The 24915-nt window shown below is 39.6% G+C and overlaps 1 protein-coding gene across 1 annotated transcript in view; it reads right to left on the reverse strand.

The window, feature by feature from the left end:
• LOC115204021 (transmembrane protein 132D-like) overlaps window positions 1-24915 on the reverse strand; it is a 188308-nt gene that overhangs the window by 47923 nt on the left and 115470 nt on the right. The gene's annotated exons all lie outside the window — the stretch shown is intronic.

Below are 24915 nucleotides of genomic sequence, written 5' to 3' on the forward strand. Positions count from 1 at the left end.
TGCAAATGGAATAGACAACAGGTGGATATTATAGGCAATTAGCAAGACACCCCCAATAAACGAGTGGTTCTGCAGGTGGGGACCAAAGACCACTTCTCAGTTGCTATGCTTCCTGGCTGATGTTTTGGTCACTTTTGAATGCTGGTGGTGCTTTCACTCTAGTGGTAGCATGAGACGGAGTCTACAACCCACACAAGTGGCTCAGGTAGTGCAGCTCATCCAGGATGGCACATCAATGCGAGCTGTGGTAAGAAGGTTTGCTATGTCTGTCAGCGTAGTGTCCAGAGCATGGAGGCGCTACCAGGAGACAGGCCAGTACATCAGGAGACGTGGAGGAGGCCGTTGGAGGGCAACAACCCAGCAGCAGGACCGCTACCTCCGCCTTTGTGCAAGGAGGAGCAGGAGGTGCACTGCCAGAGGCCTGCAAAATGACCTCCAGCAGGCCACAAATGTGCATGTGTCTGCTCAAAAGGTCAGAAACAGACTCCATGAGGGTGGTATGAGGGCCCGACGTCCACAGGTGGGGGTTGTGCTTACAGCCCAACACCGTGCAGGACGTTTGGCATTTGCCAGAGAACACCAAGATTGGCAAATTCGCCACTGGCGCCCTGTGCTCTTCACAGATGAAAGCAGGTTCACACTGAGCACATGTGACAGACGTGACAGAGTCTGGAGACGCCGTGGAGAACGTTCTGCTGCCTGCAACATCCTCCAGCATGACCGGTTTGGCGGTGGGTCAGTCATGGTGTGGGGTGGCATTTCTTTGGGGGGGCCGCACAGCCCTCCATGTGCTCGCCAGAGGTAGCCTGACTGCCATTAGGTACCGAGATGAGATCCTCAGACCCCTTGTGAGAGCATATGCTGGTGCGGTTGGCCCTGGGTTCCTCCTAATGCAAGACAATGCTAGACCTCATGTGGCTGGAGTGTGTCAGCAGTTCCTGCAAGAGGAAGGCATTGATGCTATGGACTGGCCTGCCCGTTCCCCAGACCTGAATCCAATTGAGCACATCTGGGACATCATGTCTCGCTCCATCCACCAATGCCACGTTGCACCACAGACTGTCCAGGAGTTGGCGGATGCTTTAGTCCAGGTCTGGGAGGAGATCCCTCAGGAGACCATCCGCCACCTCATCAGGAGCATGCCCAGGCATTGTAGGGAGGTCATACAGGCACGTGGAGGCCACACACACTACTGAGCCTCGTTTTGACTTGTTTTAAGGACATTACATCAAAGTTGGATCAACCTGTAGTGTGGTTTTCCACTTTAATTTTGAGTGTGACTCCAAATCCAGACCTCCATGGGTTGATAAATTGGATTTCCATTGATTCTTTTTGTGTGATTTTGTTGTCAGCACATTCAACTATGTAAAGAAAAAAGTATTTAATAAGATTCTTTCATTCATTCAGATCTAGGATGTGTTATTTTAGTGTTCCCTTTATTTTTTTGAGCAGTGTATTTTGATGTGGGGCGTTGTCCTCAGATAATCACATGGTGTGCTTTCGCTGTAAAGCCTTTTTGAAATCTGACAAAGCGGTTGGATTAACAAGAAGTGAAGCTTTGAAATGATGTGAGACACTTGTATGTTCATGAATGTTTAATATTACAATTTTGTCATTTGAATTCGGCACGCTCCAGCTTCACCGGATGTTGTCGATTTGGATCCCGCTAGCGAGCCCTAATATTGATGTTCACTATATTAATATACTTGTTTAACTTTATCTAGTTTGCCATTGCAAAAATAAAGTTAAATATATTTTGCTCGCATAATTTGAAAAAGGATTATGCTGGAGTCTGTAAACCCATGAAAAAAGATGTATAATGCGATATCACTAGAGAATGAATCAGGGTAATCTTCCCGTAAATGGATAGGTGTTACCCTCCACAGTTTTTTTCTTCTTCTAAGTTTTCAATCAAAGTTAATATAATGAACAAAAATAAAAATGTAACATGTAAATCCATCCACCTGACAGGTGTGGCATATCAAGAAGCTGATTAAACAGCATGATCATTACACAGGTGCACCTTGTGCTGGGGACAATAAAAGGCCACCCTAAAATGTGTCACACAACACAATGTCACAGATGTCTCAAGTTTTGAGGGAGCTTGCAATTGGCATGCTGACTGCAGAAATGTCCACCAGAGCTGTTGCCAGATAATGTAATGTTCATTTCTCTACCATAAGCCACCTCCAACATCATTTTAGAGAATTTGTCAGTACATCCAACCGGCCTCACACACCGCAGACCATGTGTAACCACGCCAGCCCAGGACCTCCACATCCAGCTTCTTCACCTGCAAGATCATCTGAGACTAGGGCTGTTACTGTGACCGTATTTCCGCCATGCCGGCAGTCATGAGTCATGATGGCAGTCAAATTCCACGTGACCGTTTAGTCACGGTTATTAGACTTCTCCATGCCCTGATGCTGCTGATGGTCATTAGTAGCCTACCAAACTTCATAACTGCCCTGGTACTCAGCACTGCTGTCACTCTAACCACTCTGGTATCAATGCAAATGTAATCAAAAATCTAATCAAACACTTCATGAGAGCTCATGAACTCATGTTGTGCTGCATTCCTATAAGCTTTGCGTGAGAAAACAGAGTGATGGCCTCTATTAAAAGAGGATCCCATTAGATTTCTATAGACTAGGCCTACTATATTTATTTCTCAACTTTCCTAATATTAATAAGCACATTTCTTCTCTTTACAACAGGAGTATAGCCTACCTGACTGGCATGAAAGTGAATCACGGGAAAAGTGTCCTCCATTTGCTATTTTCCCCCTGCCCGTTTCGAGACAGGTGCATGATAATGGTCCATTCTAAATCAAAACAAATTTCATACATATGTTATTTAGTATATGTTAACACAAGATTAAATCAAGAATAGTCTGATGGGTGACAATGTTAGCCTATCACTTGTGAATTTTATATTATCAAACACATGCCTTTTTTTGTGACTTTTTCAAATCATAGTCACAAACCTCATGTAGCCTAGCCCATAGGCCTGTATGTTTTGATAAGGTTTGTATCACAATTAAAGTGGCCAAATAACTTTTTTAAATTTAGCACATTAATCCGCTTTATAATGGGTGTAGAGCACAACTAGCATACATACTGTAAGCAGCGTGTGAGTTTCAAGTTTGTGGAAGATAATTTTCAATATAAAAATGCACATTTATAATACATGCATAAACGCATGTACAATCCCTTTTGAGAATGGTGTTTTCCTGATAATGGAACTTTCGCACTTATAATGTGAAGAAATAGCTTAATATTTTATCAAGATCTTAAGCTAAACACACGCACGCAGTTGCATGTGTCTGTCTTCACTTGTAGCCTGTGAGAAAGACCCGATCACGTGACGGAGAGCCATTTGAGTGAGAGGTGCTTTGGCGCATGCAGCCGAGAGAAGGGAATTATCATTATTATGTTCAGCCCAAGGGCACAACGGTCACTGGCTGCAAAAGGCATGGATTTTTTTAGGGGGCATTATGGCCACACAAAGGGGATTCCGCCGGAAAATTTCAGGCATTAACAAGTGCTTGTCAAACTGTGAATGCAACAAACGACTGATGAAGTGTGTACAGCCTGCGCAAAAACTAAGCAGAGCACATGCCTTTCATGACACTTTTTTCAAATCATCATTGGAGTCGCATCATGCAGCCTTACAATGTATTAAAAATCAAACATAAAGTTTATATCACAATTATAGTTACATAAATTAAGCTTATAGGAGTACCTGTTTCTTTGTTAACCACTCAACACAGAAAAGCCACATGTGCGCACTCCCTCAAATCATTTGGAGAAAATATCCTTATTCAGCTATGTTCAGTTCAGTGGTGGTCAATGTCGTTTATGATGAGGGAGGACCAAAAAAAATTCATGACCATGGCATTATTTCTATTACAGCAGCATGTTGGATGACTGTCATTCATATTCCATTCACCCAGTTCAATGTAACATTGATAGGTTTAGGCTACTACATGATACTCAAATTTTCCCTATACCCATCATGAGGTCTCTATAACCTAGCCTATGAATGAACGGTTACAACGTAGGTGCACACAGGTCGAGAGAAAATGTTTAGACGACAGACAGTGACACATGGACAGACAGTGACACATTCTGCATCTACCTTATCTAGAGTGTAATCATTAGTCCAACAGTGGCAAACGAGTTTCTATTGGACAAATTCAAGTATTTTTAGACCGTTTCATTTGCTTCCATATAATATTTTTTTTTCAACAGAATCGGCGGAATGAATACACCCCTGATCACGCATAAACAGAGTTAATTTTCATAGCAGTCATGTTGTATTCATTCTAGCCTCTATGCAATCTCCTTCTCTCACCTTTTCCCTTCGTTTGTGGACTTCAATGAACAACACATCAGCTGTATGTGACCAGGCAAAGAAACCTTTCCAAAAAATGTCGCTAAACACAGCCTACATCGTTGTCCCCATATTAGCTTAAGTAACGTCCTAGTCAACATAGCTAATAGAGCAAATGTGTTAGTAAACCCAGTAACATTACAGTGTACAGTCAGTAATGCCCTCCTATGCCCTCCCAGGCCCATCCATGGTTGTGCCCTTGCCCAGTTATATGAAATCCATAGATCAGGGCCTAGTGAATTTATTTAAATTGACTGATTTCCTTATATGAATTGTAACTTTTCAAACCACATGGAAAGGTAAAGACCACATGGAAAGGTAAAGACCCAATCCGTAATATAGTACACTTAACATAGTTGGTTTTTAGTCCAGAGAAACTGTAGACATTCTCCAGGTCCTCAATAAGGCCCTTCAAGGTTGAAGATTGAGGACTCAAGAGAGAACTAGAATTAATGGCATACATTCATACTTTTGTCTCTAATCCCAAATTTTTTGCCCCTTAATGTTAGCATTTGATCTTATTATTATTATTATATTTTTTCCTATCAATTCAATGGCCATAATATATAGGTATGGTGAAAGAGTGCAACCTTTATTTATGCCTCTTGACAATTCAACGTTATTGATGAACAAACATTTGATGAACTGACTTGTTGTAAAGGTGGCATCCTATGATGGTGCCACGTTGAAAGTCACTGAGCTCTTCAGTAAGGCCATTCTACTGCCAATGTTTTCTACAGAGATTACATGGCTGTGTGCTCGATTTTATACATCTGTGAGCCATGGCTGTGTCTGAAATAGGAGAATATACTAATTTGAAGGGGTGTCCACATACTTTTATATATATTTGTCGTTCTCAATCCATTCTCTGTTTTTTTAGATAAATAATGACCGATCTTTCCTGAATAAGTTTCTCAAACTTGTTTTGTTTTGTGTCTAGATTATTCAGTGCTTCTGTTTTACATTTATCCACATCATTCATGTGCAATGTTAGATTCTCTATTTCTGCAGTAAGTTTTTGCTCTGCTGATCAATACTGTTTTGGGATGAAAATTGAATTTAATAGCATCTAAATACACACTTAAAGGCATACCATACAATATGTGGGTCCACTGAACCTGCATTGTGCAAAAGGAGTAGGATGTTATGAATTCCTTAGTTTTTTATAAAGTAATGTCAGTCAACAAACCCTGGTTAAATTTCCAATATCCCCACACTCGTGTAAAGTCTGTCATAGTTACATGGAGGGCTATAAGCTGATGGTCTGATCGCATTCGATCCTCAATCCATACTTTTTTCACTTTTGGCACCATAGAAAGGGATCCCAGAAAATAATCAATCAATCTGACTAGCTTGATTAACCTCTACTGGTGTCAGTAGAGGAGGTGTTACACCTATTGAAGTAATTACCCATTGGTAAATCTCCAGGTTATGATCTTGCAAATGTATGGAAGCATGCTAAACTGTGTCCTATCCCAAAAGACAACAAATAACCCATTACTCCTGCCAATAGTCAACCAATTAGTCTACTCCCTTCACTCAGTAAGATATTGGAGGGTATTGTTAGTAGACATATATGGGAGTACATGGAAAAGAATGATCTGATTACAGCCAATCAGCATGCTTACCACAAAAACCATTCCACTACCACTGCGTTGGTTGACATGACTGACCAAAGGCTCAATGCTATGGATCATGGCAGGTTTGTGGGTGCACTATTTTTGGATTTTAGTGAAGCATTTGATTTAGTGGATCATAAAATAATTGTTCAAAATTATTGCATTATGGTTTTAAGGAGGTAGCATTGACTTGGGTACAGTCATATCTAACTGACAGGAAACAGTCCACCTATATCAACGGTTCATTATCTTCCCTCTTATAGCTCCTTAAGGATAGGGGGCGATACAGCGAATTTTGAAAAAAATACGTGCCCATTTTAAACAGCCTCCTACTCAAACTCAGAAGCTAGGATAGGCATATAATTAGATTTGGATAGTAAACACTCTAAAGTTTCTAAAACTGTTTGAATGGTGTCTGTGAGTATAACAGAACTCATATGGCAGTCAACACCCCGAGACAGATCCCATGCAGGAAGTGGAAATCTGATTTGTGGACTCACCTTAAGCACTTTGCCTATAAAACACACCGTGAGTTAGGATTCATTGAGCACTTCCTAAGGCTTCCACTAGATGTCAACAGTCTTTACAAAGTGGTTTGAGTCTTCTATGGTATAAACTGACCGAAAGAGAGGCTTTGGAAGTTGGTCACAGGGGGAGGGCCATTACTACTATGACGCGGGCGCCCATGGCTACCCTCCCCTTTCGAAACGTTTAGTAAGACACTGCAATCGTCCCCCTTGAATATTATTAAAGCTCCGGTTGAAAAAGGCCCTAAAGATGTATGTTATACAATGTTTGACATGTTTGAACGAACTTAAATATATATTTTTTGCACATTCGTGATGACAAGTCCCGCGCACTACAGTACATTTTGAGTAGCCTTCGGAACGCGTTACAAGAAGAAGCTATTGGGACATAAATTATTAACTTTTTCGAACAAAACTAAATTTGTTGTGGACCTGGGATCCCTGGAAGTGCCTTCTGATGAAGATAATCAAAGGTAAGGGAATATTTACAATAGTATACAATAGTATATTTGATATTAGATGGTTCCAAGATGGCGCTAACCTGTATCGCCTAGCCTATTTTTCTGAGCATAGCATCCCCTTTTATTGCAAAGTGTGATTTCCCAGTAAAGTTATTTTTAAATCTGGCAATGCGGTTGCATTCACGAGATGTTAATCTATAATTCTTTGAATGACAATATTACATTTTAAAAATGTTTTCGAATAGTAATTTAGTAAATTGTAGCGCTGATCCACCGGATGCATTTGAGGGAAAATATTTTATGAACGTCACGCGCCGATGTAAAATGCTGTTTTTATATATAAATATGAACTTTATCGAACAAAAGAATGCATGTATTGTGTAACATGATGTCCTAGGAGTGTCATCTGATGAAGATTGGCAAAGGTTAGTGCTTCATTTAGCTGTTTTTTGGTTATTTGTGATGCATGTGGTTGGTCGGAAAATGGCGGTGTGGCTATTTTGACAATGTACTCTCCTAACATAATGTAATGTTTTGCTTTCGCTGTAAAGCCTTTTTGAAATCGGACAGCGTGGTTCGATTCAGGAAAAGTGTATCTATAAAACGGTGTAAAATAGTCCTATGTTTGAGACATTTTTTTTATTAGATTTGGTTATGGTTAGGTTATGAATATGGCGCTCTGATTTTTCGCTGGATGTTGATCCCGCATACGGGACCAGCCTTTCAAGAGGTTTAAACTATGGAATATCGCAGGGCAGGTGCCTTGGGCCACTTCTTTACTTAATATATATACCAACGACCTTCCTTATACCTTATCTGAAACTCAAGTTACTATATTTGCAGACGATACTACAATTTATACAGCAAGACAATCAGTTCAACAGGTACAGCAAGCTCTACAAGTTCATTTGGAAAATATCAGGGAGTGGGTTTGCCTGTACAAACTTTTTTAAAACACAAAGAAAACCAAAATTATGTTGGTCTGTTCCACCAGGAAAAGGCCAACACAGCATGGGATACATTTAAGTATGGGGGTGTACAAATTGAGGAAGTGGCAGAAGCCTAACTACTAGGAGTGCTGCTAGACAACTCTTTATTATGGTCACCTCAAACAACTAATCTATGTTAAAAAAGAATGTAACTGCATGCATGATCAGAAGGAAAGCTAAATATTTACTGGGAAAGATTCTTAAGAAAACAACCCAAGCATTAATTGAGAGTCAGGTGAACTACTGTTCTGTGGTCTGAGGAATGTACCAGCAAGTCAAATTAGGAGGCTGCAGATTGCACAGAACAAAGCAGCAAGGATTGTTTTAAGGTGGAGATATGGTTCTTCTGTTGTAGTCTTCTGTTGTAGTCATGCTCAATGCTCTTGGTTGGTCATCAATCAACAAGATAATTGAAAAAAACATGCTTATTTTATTTCATAATATACACCATTTAAAATGGCCAAACTCTATTCACAACAATATTCAGTTGGTAAGAGACAGATATTCAGTAAATACTAGAAGTAGATTGTCCACCATCTCTGTGTTATCCAGACAGAAAAGAGAAATAGGCAAAATAACATTTCAATTTAGAGCAATAAAGAAATTGAATAATGTATCTGAGCAAACCAGAAACCTTTCAATATATAAATTCAAACAATACTTTAAAACCATTTAAATATAATACATAGGAGAGTTGTGCTGGACTATGGTAGATGAAGAATCAATCTATCTTTAGATTGTTAGAGTATTTATATGGTCAATATGTGTCATAGGGATAGGACTAAGGCGCAGCGGGTAAAGTGCTCATACTTAATTTATTCGATGAAAACACTTAACAAAATAAACAAACGACGAAAAACAGTTCCATAAGGCACACAGGCTATACAGAAAATAACCACCCACAAAACACAAGTGAAACAAACCCCAGTTAAATATGGCCTCCAATTAGAGGCAACGACAACCAGCTGCCTCTAATTGGAGGTCCTACCAAAACCCCAACATAGAAATAGAAAACTAGATTTAAACATAGAAATAGAAAACATAGAACCTAAACGAAAAACACCGAAACACACAATGCAAACACCCCCTGCCATGCCCTGACCAAACTACAATGACAAATAATCCCTTTTACTGGTCAGGACATGACAATATGTCAGTGTATTATGTCAGTTTGAAATAGTATATTATATGTGAAAATGTGATCGTATTATGAATTGTATTTCAATGCTCTTGGAAGATTAGTCCAAATGAGGACTAAAAGAGATCCTAATAAAATAAAAATAAATAATAATAAAAAATATCAAATCTAGGTCAGTTAGGATCACCACTTTATTTTAAGAATGTGAAATGTCAGAATAATAGTAGAGAGAAATATTTATTTCAGGCTTTATTTCTTTCATCACATTCCCAGTGGGTCAGAAGTTTACATACACTGAATTAGTATTTGGTAGCATTGCCTTTAAATTGTTTAACTTGGGTCAAACGTTTTGGGTAGCCTTCCACAAGCTTCCCACAATAAGTAGGGTGAATTTTGGCCCATTCCTCCTGACAGAGCTGGTGAAACTTTTTCAGTTCTGCCCACAAACTTTCTATAGAAATGATGTCAGGGCTTTGTGATGGCCATTCCAATACCTTGACTTTGTTGTCCTTAAGCCATTTTGCCACAACTTTGGAATAATGCTTGGGGTTATTGTCCATTTGGAAGACCCATTTGCGACCAAGCTTTAACTTCCTGACTGATGTCTTGAGATGTTGCTTCAATATATCCACATAATTTTCCTTCTCATGATGCCATCTATTTTGTGAAGTGCACCAGCCCCTCCTGCAGCAAAGCACCCCCACAACATGATACTGCCACCCCCGTGCTTCACGGTTCGGATGGTGTTCTTAGGCTTGCAAGCCTCCCCCTTTTTCCTCCAAACATAACGATGGTTATTATGGCCAAACAGTTCTATTTTTGTTTCATCAGACCAGAGGACATTTCTCCAAAAAGTATGATCTTTGTCCCCATGTGCAGTTGCAAACCGTAGTCTGGCTTTTTTATGGCGGTTTTGGAGCAGTAGCTTCTTCCTTGCTGAGCGGCCTTTCAGGTTACGTCGATATAGGACTCGTTTTACTGTGGATATAGATACTTTTGTACCTGTTTCCTCCAGCATCTTCACAAGGTCCTTTGCTGTTGTTCTGGGATTGATTTCTACTTTCCGCACCAAAGTAGGTTCATCTCTAGGAGACAGAACGCGTCTCCTTCCTGAGCTGTATGACGGCTGTGTGGTCCCATGGTGTTTACACTTGCGGACTATTGTTTGTACAGATCAACGTGGTACCTTCAGGTGTTTGGAAATTGCTCCCAAGGATGAAACACTTGTGGAGGTCTGATTTCTTTTGATTTTCCAATGATGTCAAGCAAAGCGGCACTGAGTTTGAAGTTAGGCCTTGAAATACACCCACAGGTACACCTCCAATTTACTCAAATTATGACATTTAGTCTATAAGAAGCTTCTAAAGCCATTACATAATTTTCTGGAATTGTCCAAGCTGTTTTAAGGCACAGTCAACTTAGTGTATGTACACTTCGGACCCACTGGAATTGTGATACATTGAATTATAAGTGAAATAATCTGTCCGTAAACAATTGTTGGAAAAATGACTTGTGTCATGCAGAAAGTAGATGTCCTAACCGACTTACCAAAACTAAAGTTTGTTAACAAGAAATGTGTGGAGTGGTTGAAAAACAACTTTTAATGACTCCAACGTAAGTGTATGTAAACTTACGACTTCAACTGTACATGTAAGTATTCAACCCCCTGAGTCAACACATCTTAGAATCACATTTGGCAGCAATTACAACTGTGAGTCTTTCTGGCTAAGTCTCTAAGAGCTTTACACACCTGGATTGTGAAACATTTGCCCATTATTCTTTTTAAAATTCTTCAAGCTCTATCAAATTGGTTGTTGATCATTGCTCGACAACCATTTTCAGGTCTTGAATAGATTTTCAAACATATTTAAATCAAAACTGTAACTCAGCCAATTAGGAACATTTTCTGTCTTCTTGGTAAGCAACTCCAGTGTAGATTTGGCCTTGTGTTTTAGGTTATTGTCCTGCTGAAAGGTGAATTTATCTCCCAGTGTCTGATGGAAAGCAGACTGAACCAGGATTTCCTCTAGGATTTTGCCTGTGCTTAGCTCCATTCCAAAAATGTTTTATCCTGAAAAACTCCCCAGTCCTTAACAATTACAAGCATACCCATTACATGATGTAGCCACCACTATGCTTGAAAATATGGAGAGTGGTACTCACTAATGTGTTGTGTTGGATTTGCCCCAAACATTCAACGCTGCATTGAGACAATGATTATCGGTGCCCAAGCCATGCTCAGATAATTCCTACCATTTGTGTCGCTGAGTTGTCTTAGTGCTGCTGCAAATGTACATTGTCCCAGGGGCGTTGGTACTCATAATGTAAGTAACCAAATGTATGTCCCTCTAACTCCCCTGAATGCCTCTGTCAAACCTACAGTTACTGTATGCAGTAATCATGCGCCTATGAACCTGAGTTACACTGTTAGCACTGATGTGGTTTGCCCTAGCTGGACTATCAGCTCAAACATAAATATCACTGTCATGTCTACCTCTGATAAGCACCTCAGTAAAGCAATAAAAACAATCAAGAATCCCAGAAAAGTGCTAAAAATAGCCAACATGAACTAAGAAACAAGGTTAATGAAATCAATAACTTGCTAGTAACAGATAGCATTCATAAACTGACTATCTCTGAAACTCACTTGGAAAATACCTTAGTAGCAATAAATGGTTTCAGCATCTTCAGAAGAACCAGGAATGCCAATGGCAGAAGTGTTGCCGTTTACGGTCAACGTCATGTTCCTGTAAAGCTTGTCAGATGCTGAAGTTATTTGGCTACAGATTCACCTGCCTCGATTGGCAGACGTACTGTAAATTGAGAAATCATGTGACTAAACTGAACAAAAAGAAGAAGAAACTGTACTATGATATAAAGATAATAATTATATAAATAATGATAGTAAAACACTTTGGAGCACCTTAAATTAGATTTTGGGCAAAAATGTGAATTTGGCTCCATCATTCATTGAATCAGATGGCTCATTCATCACAAAACCCACTGATATTGCCAACTGCTTCAATAATTTTTTCCATTGGCAAGATTAGCAAACTTAGGCATGACATGCCAACAGCAAATTCTGAACCTATGTCACGTCCTGACCAGCAGAGGGCGTATTGCTTTGTCTAGGTCAGGATGTGGCAGGTGGTTTGTGCTTGTTTAATGTTGGTGATTGGGACTTCCAATTGAAGGCAGGTGTGTAAAGTTGCCTTTGATTGGAAGTCCTATATAGGTGTGTGTGTTTGGGGTTGTGGGGAATTGTTTTTGCACTTGCTTTGTGAGCCTGCAAAACTGTTTGCTGTCGTGAGTACTGTTTTTGGCTTTCCAGTGGATACTTTACTTGTTTTGTTAATTAAAAGAATGAGTGTCCACACTTCCGCTGCGCCTTGGTCCTTCTCTCTCTTTTGTATGACATTTTTAACGACAAGTACAACATATTCTGTGACAACTTACACATCCATGCCTACCTGATCAAATTATGAAAGACAAGCAATGTAATTTTGGATTCTATAAAGTGAGTGTGTAAGAGGTGAAAAAATTATCAACAATGACAAGCTGACAACTTGGATTGAAAATGACTGAGGATGATAGCGGACGATATTGCCACTCATATTTGCCATCTTTTCAATCTAAGCCTACATGAAAGTGTGTGCCCTCAGACCTGGAGGGAAGCAAAAGTCATTCCGCTACCCAAGAATAGCTCAAACAGCTGACCAATCAGCCTGTTACCAACCCTTAGTAAACTTTTGGAAAAAAATTGTATTTGACCGGATACAATGCTATTTCACAGTAAACAAATAAACAACAGATTTTCAGCATGCTTATAGGGAAGGTCATTACACAAGCACAGCACTTACACAAGTGACTAATTGTCTGAGAGAAATTAATAATGAAAAGATTGTGGGAGCTGTTTTGTTAGACTTCAGTGCAGCTTTTGAAATTATTGATCATAAAATGCTGCTGGAAAAATGTGTGTGTTATGGCTTTACATCCCCTGCTATATTGTGGATTGAGAGTTACCTGTCTAACAGAACACAGAAGGTGTTCTTTAATAGAAGCCTCTCCAACATATTGCAGGAAGTCAGGCATTCCCCAGGGCAGCTGTCTAGGCCCCTTACTTTTTCAATCTTTACTAATGACCACATTTATGTAGTGCTTTACTGGCTCTGAGTAAAGCCTAAATCTTGTAATGAATAATGTGGAAATTGAGCATGTCGAGGAGACTAAACTGCTTGGTGTAACCATGGATTGTAAACTGTCATGGTCACAGGGCCATCGTTATGGGCAGACCTTAGGGGGCTTGGCCCGCGATACCGTACCTTTTTGCCCGTCCAAATAAAATGTTGACCTTTTGACCCTATTGGGTCCAGCTTTAAATGATGTTCAGCTTATGAAGGCCTCATGACACAATGCCTTCATAAGCACTACATACATGTGTAACAAATCACATATAACCATATGTCATACTTTCTAAAGGGTTCAAAAATGTGGCATAACTGTGTGACATAACCCAATGTCAGATGTGATATAACCCACTATGTTAAATACGATAAACATTATAAAGGGTTACATGTTGTGCTGAAGGATGGCACATGCTCTAAAGTGAAGTCATGTTAGTCACATTATACCTAATCTCGTTCCCAGACTCTTCCGCCCAAATGCATGCCGTATAAGAATATTCAGAGTTATGAACTTATGAAAACGGGTTGTTTTGCAAATGTTGAACTTATTATATGGCTACTAATACTTGGAAAGCTAAGTCAAAGTCCAAGTATACAGATTTGACGATATTCTTGCAGATAAATGGCATATGAATGCGAATGTCTCATTCACGATTTACCCAAATGTACCTGGGGACTTGACACTAAAAGTCTTGTTGTTCAGTCATTTTTCAAGTTATCCATCCATGAAACTTTGCACATACATTGCTTTCATCTTGTGGACACTATCGGAATTACAACCAGAGTGATGGCTATAACTATGACCTTTCTTTTGCATTTCAAAGATGGTGGTAGAAAAAGACCGGTTGGTTTTTCTTTGTATTTTCTTCTACCAGATCTATTGTGTTATATTCTCCTACATTCAATTCACATTTCCACAAACTTCAAAGTATTTCCTTTCAAATGGTACCAAGAATATGCATATCCTTGCTTCAGGGCCTGAGCTACAGGCAGTTAGATTTGGGTATGTCATTTAGGCAAAAATTGAAAAAAATGGGCTATCCCTAGATTTTAAGTTGTAGTCCTTCTTCTTCTTGATGAACCATTAGCTAGCTAGCTAGCTATGTCCTTTGATAATTAGCTAGCTGGAAAGTAGGGCATATTTGTTTAGTTTGTTTGTCCCTTGCATCCAGGGGGAATGGTTTCAGTAGATAGCACAGTCACAAAGTCAAAATTGGATTATTTTAAATCATGAAAACAAATAAATGCTTAATTTAAGATTAGGTTAGGCATAAAGTTAGGAGTGAGGTTAGAGTTAGGTTTAAAATAAAATTTTAAGAAGAGAAATTGTGGAAATGGGCAGGGTTTAGCCATAATTATTACTTTGTGGCTCTGTTAACTAGTGAAGAACAGGGGAAGGTTTTTGCTAGCAAAGGACACTTAATTTTCTTTTTCATTTAACCTTTATTTAACTAGGCATTTCAGTTAAAAACAAATTCTTATTTACAATGACAGCCTACCAAAAGGCAAAAGGCCTCCTGCTGGGATGGGGGCTGGGATTAAAAAAATAAATTAAAAAAAAATATATATATAGGACAAAACATACATCACGACAAGAGAGAAAACATAACACTACATAAAGAGAGACCTAAGACATAGCATGGCAGCAACACATGACAACACAGCATGGTAGCAACACAACATGACAACAAAATAGTAGCAACACAACACGGCAGCTGCACAACATGGTAGCAGCACAAAACAGGGTACAAACATTATTGGGCACAGACAACAGCACAAAGGACAAGAAGGTAGAGACAACAATACATCATGCAAGCAGCGACAACTGTCAGTAAGAGTGTCAATGATTTGAGTCGTTGAATGAAGATATTGAGATAAAACTGTCCAGTTTGAGTGTTTGTTGCGTTTTGTTTCAGTCGTTAGCTGCAGCGAACTGAAAAGACGAGTGACCCAAGGATGTGTGTGCTTTGGGGACCTTTAACAGCATGTGACTGGCAGAACGGGTGTTGTATGTGGACTGCAGTAGATATCTCAGATAGGGGGGAGTGAGGCCTAATAGGGTTTTATAAATAAGCATCAACCAGTGGGTATTGCGACGGGTATACAGGGATGACCAGATTAAAGGAACATAGAGTGCAGTGATGTGTCCTAAAAGGAGTATTGGTAGCAAATCTGATGGCCGAATGGTAAAAAACATCTAGCCGCTCGAGAGCACCCTTACCGGCCGATCTATAAATCATGTCTCCGTAATCTAGCATGGTTAGGATGGTCATAGTCTCAGGTAGTCTCAGGTAGGACTACTCCAAATCATCTTGGCTCTGACAAACACACACACACACACACACACACACACACACAAGCTTTACAGGTCCATCAATCCATCTAAATATCTCTCACACCCTACAGTAACCTGTGGATCATGAGAGAACCTCCATAAATGAGCAGAACGTTTAGAACCTATTTAATGACACTTTTTTTTTAAATGTAACATTTATTTTAACTAGGCATTTATGTAGTGTCCTGTAATACTTCCTTTTGAAGTGAGACACATTCGGTCAGTCATAACAGACTCTATATTGCATGACACTGTACTTTAAACTCAGACCCCGTTGGTCATTTAGTTAAATAAAGGTTAAATAAAAAATTTAAAATACAATTTATAATACATACATTAAATGCCTTGTGTCATATAACGCTGTACTTATAATAAAGTCAGGCACCATTTCCTGGTTGCTAAAATTCAAATAGTTTTCGTAATTTCAGTTGATGTGACAAAACAAACAATGCATAGTGTAACGAATCATTGTGCATTCTAAACCGCTGTAAAATGTATTTTCAATAACCCAAAATATTGTATTTTCAGCTGTTTGAAGTTGGTGTACAAAACCAAAAGCAAAAGATGCAAAAACGAAACTTAAGAGAGTGAAGCATAGAAATAGTGCACACAGAACATATCTCCCGCTTCTTAGACCTGCTTTGAATGAGAATGACAGATCGGGTCTCCCAAAAGTTACATATTGCAGCTTTAATGTAAACATAAATGTATTAACACTTACTGAATTATCACTAACAGCTAAAACAAATAAAAATGTAAGTTTAAACTATACATTTCCTTTTTATTTTGAAATGTTTTAAACAATACGAATACATAACATTTCAAAAAGTATTGCACCAAAATCTCATGACGTGACTAAGAGACATGGCTGTATCTAAGGGGATTTTTATTTTATTGAGCCTGCTACATAGCAAAATGTCATATTGGTATAGCTAGCTAACTAGCTTAGGCTGCTAACATTAGCTAGCTATCTAGCAATTGCTTTGAAGTCACCAAAATGATTTGAAATAACGATTGAGGTAGCTATGTAATCTAACCCAATGCTTAACAAACTAATTTAAATGACAATAAATAAAGGTTAACTTTATTTTTCACTGTCCAGTGGCACCACAAGTGGGTATTTGATTTGAGAACTTCATCACATGAGCGCTCAGTGAATGTGCACTGAATTAAAGGGTATCTACACTCAAAAATACAAGTTTCTTAGATTTTTCACAGACCTCAAAAGTGGTCACCTGATGCAGTTTCAGCATTGTTGTGAACACAGAAAATCAACTTTTGCTGTTTTTCTATTAACAAAAAAGTGAGAAAAAAAGTGGGAAAACCAGAAGAAATTAGGGAAATCTGTAACCTGGAAAAACAAAACAGAAAATTGAATTTGGGAGAAAAAAACTGAGTCAGGCAAAAAATATAATCGTATTTTAAAAGGCCGTACTAACGTGTTTTGCTGTGCATGACTGCACTTTAGAGCATGTGTCATCCTGCAACACAGCATTTTAGGGAATGTTGAGGTCAGGTCCAATATTAGCTATGGACCTGAGGGAAGAGAGGGAAATATGTTAGGCCATCCTAGAAATGTTTTAGAGTAGTATAATATGTCATTTAGCTGAAGCTTTTATCCAAAGCGAATTACAGATATGAGTGTATACATTTTTATGTATGGGTGGTCCCGGGAAATCGAATCCACCATCCTGGCATTGCAATGCTCTACCCAGATGCATGACAAGGTTATAAATGATTTGTGAAGCCTCAGTTTAATATGATTTATAAAGCATTTATTAAGCAATGCTTATGCCACCCTTATAAAGCACAGCTTTATGTCATATTTGACCTAGTGGCATATGTCACATTTGACATTAGTGGTTAGGTCACACAGTTATGCCAGATTTATGAACCCTTTATAGAGCATGAGACATATGGTTATAGATGATTTGTAACACATGTATGTAGTGTTTATGAAGGCTTTATGAAGCCTTTAAAAGCAGCATGTCATTTAAAGTGGGACCATAATGGGTTATAATAATATATGCCATTTAGCAGACACTTTTTATCCAAAGCGACTAATGGACATGCTTGCATACATTTTACTTATAGGTGGCCTCGGGAATAGAGCACACAACCCCTGACAATGCAAGCACTATACTCTACCAACTGAGCTACAGAGGAAGGGGTTAATACATTTTTCATACGGGAAATTCAAGTCTGACATTTCAAAGTGGAAATTAAAAACTTAATAAGCCTCAAATACACTACAAGTTTAACATTTCCTGCCTTGCAGAAAAGTTCTCCTGCAATAGTGTGATCAAATTAAGATCCTACATCGTCATAGTCTAGGGAGGATGGTGTAAAATACATGTACATTTGATTGTAAAATAAAATTACATACAGTAATAGTAGGAAAGGAGAGACAGTAGAGATGAATTTAAAAACATATTGGTTGTGACCAAATACCCATACTCATACTCACTTAAACTGCATACTATGTAGGCCTACCCATTGTTGTATACTATTTAGCACGTACCGTTTAGTAAAAAGTATGCAGTATGCCACAGCCGCAACATAGTAGTGGCTCTTGACATGCTGAGCAGGTTGGCGGGGCCAAGTGTGGGTGGATTTTTCCAAATTCAACAGACATGCATTGCATTAACCAGCCTGATAATAGCTAATTTCCCATTTCCAAAAGCACTGATCACTGGGAACGAGATCAGAATGACTAATGGGTAACCTATCCTACAAAACTAAAACAATCCATATGTTCAAATCAAAAGGCTTTATTAACATGACATCAATAACGCAGCCCCATCCAGAGTCCCTGGTGCCGAAACATTCAAAAATCAAAGATGGTTTAGTATTTAGTTTAAATGCTCTGACGAAGGCCAGGAGAAAAATAAACACTGTGGGTAAAATGAAAGAAAGAAAGAAATACTTCTGTTTCCAAAGATGTAACCTACAATGCAGTACTCATGTTCATTTTAAAGAGAACAAAAACTACTTTTGAGCACCACCGCAGAAGCTTCGCTATTCTGCATCTTTTGTCGTTTGGCAGCTTGAAAAGAGCAAGTTTTCCAATGCGTTGTGGAAAGTGTGCATCAAATTCTACTAGATGAACAGCCAGAATGAGTATGACATCCTGGCATTTAAACCATACTCGATTTTCAAAAATTCACATAATATAATACATTCTATTTTCGCATACTGAGAATGCATCATGTTTCCCACTATTCGTTGATTTCAGTAGCACATCCTGACATCTACATTACATACTATTAAGCATAATTTTTTTGCATACTCAAATGGCCTACTACTATTTAGGACGCAAGTATGGGTATTCGGACACGCCCATTGAAGCTTGTCAAGTAGTAGAGGGAGCCAGGTGTGATTCTGTCTGTCTGTTTGTGCCAATGCCCACACACCGAGTGAGACATGGTCAGGATATGTTTTTTCTACTCTTATTAACGCACTCACACACCATGCTGACAGCACTGGTTCTGAGTGCATGGCCCATCCATTATTACTGTGAGACTCATCCCTGGCTTACATCTTACAAGTAGACCCGGTGGATATTACACTCTGCGCAATCATCAGCACGATTACACTCAGATACTGACGAGAGCTGTCTGCCTTGGCAGGGGAAACATCTAGGTGACAATCATCCTTGCTTCTCTGGATATACAGTGCCACCTGTCTTCCCTCACCCGTCAACCTGTTGGTCCTTTGCCTGTGTGCCTCCCAACAGTCACCCACTTCTCTCAGAAAGAGAGAGAAAGAGAGAGAGAGAGAGAGAGAGGAGAGAGAGAGAGAGAGAGAAGAGAGAGAGAGAGAGAGAGAGAGAGAGAGAGAGAGAGAGAGAGAGAGATGCATATTACATTTCTAGTGTTGTATGTCTCTGTTCGCTCATTTGAAGATGCAGCCAGTGTGACACCTTATATCAGAAACACTACCATTAGCATTTCACTCTCAAAGCTTGCTTTCTGTCAAACACTAATATTAGCATTATGCTCACAGTTCCATAGCACTCTAATCACTACCATTTAGTATTGAACTAACATTAGCCTCATGGATGAGGGCTATCATCTGAAATAACTGGGGTTTGCCCAAATGTGAGTGTTCCACGCTGTACCTACATTGGTGACATGACAGGTTATTACAAAATGATGAGGACAAACATATACTCATCCCAATGTCAAAGCCATGTGTAATGGCGAAGGGAGATGAGAGAAAAAAAATCAAAAGGGAAAGCTGTCAACTATCAGTCATTTGTACACACAAATAGCAATCACATCACGCCAGCCAGAGATGGCAGCTTCCCATCATTCACGCTCTCTCTGTCAGGAGCTGTGTTTAGGTGATGACATAAAAGTCAATCACTGGTAATAGTAACCTAGCTAGCTAGCAGAGTGGGGCTGACATCCTGCTAGCATGCTAATTATCCTCTAAGCATAATTTAATGAGATGACATAGCAGTCAGTCAGTTGTAATAGTGGTCTAGCTAGCAGAGTGGGGCTGTCCACTAGCATGCAAAGTAAGCTGTTCTCTAGGACGCATTAGCTGTCGTCATGTGAATTTAATACCCCTCATAGCTTAATTAAGTCCTTTTGTGGATATGTTGCATTTTAATTCACTGCTCTATCGTCCTGGTGTCAACAGCACTAGTTATATCTTTCTGGCTCATCATCTCCCTCTCATATTAAAAAAGCTCTCTGCCCTTGCTCGCCCTCTCACGACACTGCTAGTCGCTGTGAGAAAAGCAAAGTAGGGAGGGAAAAGTCATCTCCCCTCAAACACTCTCCAGATTCTGGTGAGGGTTTGTTTTGTTTCTGCTGAGAGGGCTTTACTGCTGCCCTCTCTCTCTCTGTGTTTTTATCTCTCTCTGTCCCTCTCTCTATGTCCCTCTCCGTCTTTCTCTCTCTTTGTCTGTAAGGATTATCTTTTAAAAAAAGCAACATCTATGTGTGTCAAGATTCATTTCCAAGACTAGCTCTTTCGGTCTGCTTCTGTGTTTGTTTTCATGCAAGCTTTTGTTTGCTCTCCTCTTACTGTCAGACTCCTGCCCTCAGAGCAGCTCAGAGAACAGGGCCTGAGTACATTACAAGGAAGGACCCAAGTTTATTATATTCAAAAGGCATGCAGAACCGCTAAGGGTTCTCTGCACATAAACAAGCTTGATCACAGACGCTTATTTTACCATATCGACTTTGGCATTTGTTCCAAACAGGAATCCTTGGGAAAGTACAGTGAAAAGAAAATAGCAGTGCTTTAATATTTAATCCCTAATAGGAATCAGAGACAAGTGGGTAACAAATACACAATAACCAAAAGCCAACAGATTATCAAGCCAACAACTTGTGTAATAAATCAATATTTAATTAATGAGAAGGGAATAAATGAGTGGGTCCTGATGAAATAATCAATACTGGTATTTATTACTTCTACAAATGGCAGAATGCCCCCCAAATAAATCGTTATTTCCTGATAACCAGGAATAATAAATCAGCAACTACAATGTATATTTTCAAGCAGTGAACAGTAGGAGTCGTACAGTTGGCTATCATACAGTATGTGAGTCATGTCATTTGTGAGAACCACAATCATTTCATAACAGATGTTTGCTATTTCATGGTCAAGAATCATTAAAACATATTTATGTACAGTTCAGTCTGTACTCCAGACTCTAGGCTGTCACCGGCTTCATTAGTAAGTGTATAGACAACGTCGTCCCCACCGGGACCATACGTATGTACCCCAACCAGAAGCCATGGATTACAGGCAACATCCACATTGAGCTAAAGCTAGAGCTGTCGCTTTCAAAGAGTGGGACACTAATCTGGACGCTTATAAGAAATCCTGCTTACGACCTCCGACGAGCCATTAAACATACAAAGCATCAATACGGGACTAAGATCGGAAACTTACTATGCCAACTCTGACACTTGTCGGATGTGGCAGGGCTTGCAAACTATCATAGATTAAAAGGGAAACCCAGCCACGAGCTACCCAGTGACGTGAGCCTACCAGAGGAGCTAAATGCCTTCTATGCTCACTTCAGAGCAAGCAACACTGAACCATACATGAGAGAAACAACTGTTCTGGATGACTGTGTGATCTCACTCTCCACAGCCGATGTGAGTAAGATCTTTGAACAGGTTAACATTCACAAGGCCGTGGGGCCAGATGAATTACCATCACGGTGGTAGGCCTACCACGACGGTGGTAGGCCTGATCACCGATTACTATAGGGAGGAGGTTAGTGACCCGGGAGTGTGGTGCCAGGACAACAACCTCTTCCTCAACATCAGCAAGACAAAGGAGCTGATCGTGGACAACACGACCCCATCCACATCGATGGGGCTGTAGTAGAGCAGGTCGAGAGCTTCAAGTTTCTCTGTGTCCACATCACTAAGTAATTAACATGGCCCACACACACCAACACAGTCATGAAGAAGGCATGACTACGCCTCTTCCCCTTCACAAGGCTGAAAAGATTTGGCATGGGCCCTCAGATCCTCAAAGTTATCCAGCTGCACCATTGAGAGCATCTTTACTGGCGGCATCACCACTTGATATGGCAAGTGCTTAGCATCCGACTGCAAGGGGCTACAGAGGGTAGTGCATACAGCCCAGTACATCACTGGGGCCAAGCAGCCTGCCATCCAGAACCTCTATACCAGGAGGAGTCAGAGAAAGGTCAGAAAAAAGGCCTTAAAAAGACCACCACCCAAGTCAAAGACTGTTCTCTCTGCTACCGCATGGCAAGCAGTACCGATGCACCAAGTCTGGAACCAATAAGACCCTGAACAGCTTCTACCCCCAAGCCATAAGACTGCTAAATAATTAACCAGCTACCCAGACAAATGCAACCTCTCAAGATGGCGACCATGAGGTAGTCAGGTGAAGGTGATCAATTTGTCATTCCATCTCTTTACTAAAATATACCCCTAAAATAGGAAAGAACTTGACTCTAAAGTTCAGAAATAACTGAAATGTTATTTTGGCAACTGCATGTTTTGGCAAATACTAGATCGAGAAATAGAGTCAAACAATCACAACGAAACAACGCGACCATGGACCGATTAGCTGCCGACCCGACTAAAGTGAGTTTAGAGACACTACTATCAGAAATCCGCACTGGCAATGATAAACTGTGTAAGCAGATTAAGAAAATATCAGATGATGTCAAAACAAAGTCCAAACAGATATGACTGAACTGGGCAAACGCATGAAGGGGACCTAAACGGGCTTAAACATGGAGAAATCCGTACAAGAAAATCTCAAGAAAACCTTTGCTTACAAAAATACATCATTATGGGGCTTACTGAAAGATTAAATGGGATGGAAGACTTCAATCGTCATTCAAATCTTCATTTTGCAATTTTCCACAAAAATAATAAATAATAAAAATAATACCAAAACCACTGGGCGAGGAGAACTTCACACGGCTCCCACAATCAAACGAGCACATCAAACAGGCGGCCCGAGTGGGGACACGAGCAGCAAACCAAGGAACATCATTGCAAAGTTCCTGATTAACTATAGGGACTAAGGTAAAGTTCTATGACTGGCTATCAAAGCCAAAAAGTCAGGATTCTGAGCGTTGCTGTATGAGTATGTCATTAGTATGTCATTTTAGGCGAAAATTGAAAAAAGGGTCCGATCCTTAAGAGGTTTTAACAGACATTGAATGACAGATGGGGCACTGGACTATTGAACTGTTTTGGCTACTGAAATAAGGTGAACAATGGACTATTACACCCCAACACATCAGAGATACAAAAGAGAATGGTATGTGTTTTTAATGCCTTCACTTACACACCTATTGAAAAGACAATCACAGCGCCACTTAGGCGATCTGTCTAAGTGAATAACACTTTAATGAATATTGGCTATGCAGCCTAAATGACAACCCATTAATTGGTAGGCAATAGCAATTATCTATTTGTTTAAGTAACAAACTGACAAGGGAACAGGATAACATAATGATTGCTATGATCTGGCTAATTATTTTTTTTTATGCTCCCCAGCCGATAGACTACAAAAGCCAGAGTAAGTGGGAACATTTTAAATGGCCCATATGTGAAAAAAGACTGAGAGAGATCAAATGTTATTCAGCCTCAGACGCTGAAATTGTAAGCAGACAGTTTATTTTATTTACTTTTGCCCGATTTTTAAGGCAAGATAACGGAGAAATTCATATACAGTACCAATTAAAAGTTTGGACACACCTACTCATTCAAAGGGTTTTTCTTTATTTTTACTATTTTCTACATAGTGAAGACATCAAAACAATGAAATAACACATGTGGAATCATGCAGTAACCAAAAAAGTGTTAGGGCTAGGGGGCAGTATTTACACGGCCGGATAAAAAACGTACCCGATTTAATCTGGTTATTACTACTGCCCAGAAACTAGAATATGCATATAATTATTGACTTTGGATAGAAAACACCCTAAAGTTTCTAAAACTGTTTGAATGGTGTCTGTGAGTATAACAGAACTCATATGTCAGGCAAAAACCTGAGAAGATTCTGTACAGGAAGTGCCCTCTCTGACCATTCCTTGGGCTTCTTGACTCTCTTTATTGAAAACTTAGAATCTTTGCTGTAACGTGACACTTCCTACGGCTCCCATAGGCTCTCAGAACCCGGGAAAAAGCTGAATGATGTCTTTGCAGCCCCTGGCTGAAAAACATTAGCGCCTTTGGTAAGTGGTCTATCAGAGGACAATGAGATTGAGGCACGTGCACGAGGCGACCCCATGTTTTTATTTTCTCTGTCTTTGAACTAAAACACGGTTTCCCGGTTGGAATATTATCGCTTTTTTACGAGAAAAATGGCATAACAATTGATTTTAAACAGCGGTTGACATGCTTCGAAGTACGGTAATGGAATATTTAGAATTCTTTTGTTACGAAACACGTCGGGCGCGTCACCCTTATTTACCCTTCGGATAGAGTCTTGAACGCACAAAAAAACAGAAGATATTTGAACATAACTATGGATTATTTTGAACCAAACCAACATTTGTTATTGAAGTAGAAGTCCTGGGAGTGCATTCTGACAAAGAACAGCAAAGGTAATAACATTTTTCTTATAGTAAATCTGACTTTGGTGAGGGCTAAACTTGGTGGGTGTCTAAATAGCTAGCCCTGTGATGCCGGGCTATCTACTCAGAATATTGCAAAATGTGCTTTCACCGAAAAGCTATTTTAAAATCGGACACCGCGATTGCATAAAGGAGTTCTGTATCTATAATTCTTAAAATAATTGTTG

This window comes from Salmo trutta, chromosome 12, assembly GCF_901001165.1.
Source record: "Salmo trutta chromosome 12, fSalTru1.1, whole genome shotgun sequence".
Lineage (NCBI taxonomy): Eukaryota > Metazoa > Chordata > Actinopteri > Salmoniformes > Salmonidae > Salmo > Salmo trutta.